Genomic DNA, 2,075 nt, shown 5'->3' with positions numbered 1-2,075 from the left:
GCTCAGCTTTTCTACCACTGAAAAGTGAGGAGCCTGCCAGAAAGTCAATCTGGCTTCAACCCTTTATTGGTGCAGAGTGAAGGGCTTGGGAAGTAGGAAATTGTTACAGCTGTATCACGAGATGTGTTTCTTTCCTGTAGCCTTTTCTTTCTGAAATGGTTTTCCCAAGGAGATACAGACTATATTTGGAGATAAGCTGTCCAAAAAGACATTTCTTTCTGAGGTGACCAAAAACTGCTGTTATCTGTATCTTCCAAAGATATCTATTTTACAACAGAGGCACTGTGTTATTCCAAATCCTAATAAGCACAGATAATCGGGAAGCAGGAGCCTTGACAAAAGTGGGAAAGGTATCATGAAAAGAAGTGAGGTCTGTGGTTGACCTTGGTTGGCAGCGGCAGCTTTCTCGGACTCTAAGATTTCAGAATGACTGCCATCTTGACTTCCACTTTTAGAAACCTTTCAACTACATCAAAATGGGCCCTCAGATTTTCTATAAGACCTCTGAGCTGTTCTTCTCAACTACAGTCTGCCCCAGCTGCCCAGACCAAGTCAAAGAAGACTTTAGCAAAACCCAATATAAAGAATATTGTGGTGGTGGAAGGTGTCCGCATTCCATTTCTGCTGTCAGGCACTTCTTATAAAGACCTAATGCCACATGACTTGGCTAGAGCTGCCCTTTCAGGTTTATTGCATCTGACCAATATTCCAAAGGATGTTGTTGACAGTATCAGCTTCGGTACAGCTATTCAGGAAGTAAAAACAAGCAATGTGGCTAGAGAGGCTGCCCTGAGAGCTGGCTTCTCTGACAAGACTCCGGCTCACACTGTCACCATGGCTTGTATCTCTTCAAACCAAGTCATGAACACAGCTGTTGGTCTGATAGCTTCTGGCCAGTGTGATGTCGTTGTGGCTGGTGGTGTTGAGGTAATGTCTGACGTTCCTATTCGTCATTCAAGAAATATGGGGAAAATGATGCTTGATCTCAATAAAGCCAAGACTCTGGGCCAGTGCCTGTCCTTACTCACCAAATTCAGAGCTCCCCGCAGTGGCTGAGTTCTCCACTAATGAGACTATGGGCCACTCTGCAGCCAGATTGGCTGCTGCCTTTGCTGTTTCTCTTATGGAACAGGATGAATCTGCACTGCGTTCTCATAGTCTGGCCAAGAAAGCACAGGATGAAGGACATCTTTCTGATATTGTACCCTTCAAAGTACCAGGAAAGGACACAGTTACCAAAGATAATGGGATCCGTCCTTCCTCACTGGAGCAAATGGCCAAACTAAAACCTGCATTCATCAAGACCTATGGTACAGTGACAGCTGCAAATTCTTCTTTCCTGACTGATGGCACCTCTGCAATGCTGATCATGTAGGAGGACAGAGCTCTGGCCATGGGTTATAAATCAAAGGCATATTTGAGGGATTTTATATATGTGTCCCAGGATCTGAAAGATCAGCTTTTACTTGGACCAACATATGCTACTCCAAAAGTTCTAGAAAAGGCAGGATTAACCATGAATGGTATTGATGTTTTTGAATTTCATGACGCCTTCTCAGGTCAGATTTTGGCTAACTTTAAAGCCATGGATTCTGATTGGTATGCACAAAACTACATGGGTGGGAAAACCAAGGTTGGATCACCTCCTCTGGAGAAGTTTACTATCTGGGACAGATTACTGTCTCTGGGACATCCTTTTGGAGCCACTGGCTGTCGGTTGGTCATGGCAGCTGCCAACAGACTGAGGAAGGATGAAGGCCAGTGTGCTTTAGTGGCTGCCTGTGCAGCTGGAGGACAGGGTCATGCTATGATTGTGGAAGCTTACCCCAAATGACTGCTCTGGAAGGAGGCGACTGATCTCTGCAGCACTCACACTGGGCAATGCCATTTCAATGTATTACCAAGTGATACCTGCAGTTCCTAGCTCTTCTTAGGAAACAACATTTGTGGCCTTCTCTTAAATATTTTGCGATCAAGCCTTACCAGTGTTTGAGCTTTCGATAATCACAGCTTCTGCTCTCTAAGTTCCAGACTATCACAAATGTGTATGCAGTTCTTGATATCTCTTGTCACAA

The 2,075-nt window shown here is 44.6% G+C and overlaps 1 pseudogene; it reads left to right on the top strand.

The window, feature by feature from the left end:
* Nucleotides 1-388: 388 nt before the first annotated feature.
* Nucleotides 389-1,834, top strand: LOC114627202 (annotated as a pseudogene).
* The last annotated feature ends 241 nt before the right edge of the window (nt 1,835-2,075 follow it).

Source organism: Grammomys surdaster, unplaced genomic scaffold (genome assembly GCF_004785775.1).
Source record: "Grammomys surdaster isolate TR1022 unplaced genomic scaffold, NIH_TR_1.0 250, whole genome shotgun sequence".
NCBI classification, from domain to species: Eukaryota; Metazoa; Chordata; class Mammalia; order Rodentia; family Muridae; genus Grammomys; species Grammomys surdaster.
Note: the sequence above shows the minus strand (reverse complement) of the source record. Positions and strands in the feature narration are given on the sequence as shown.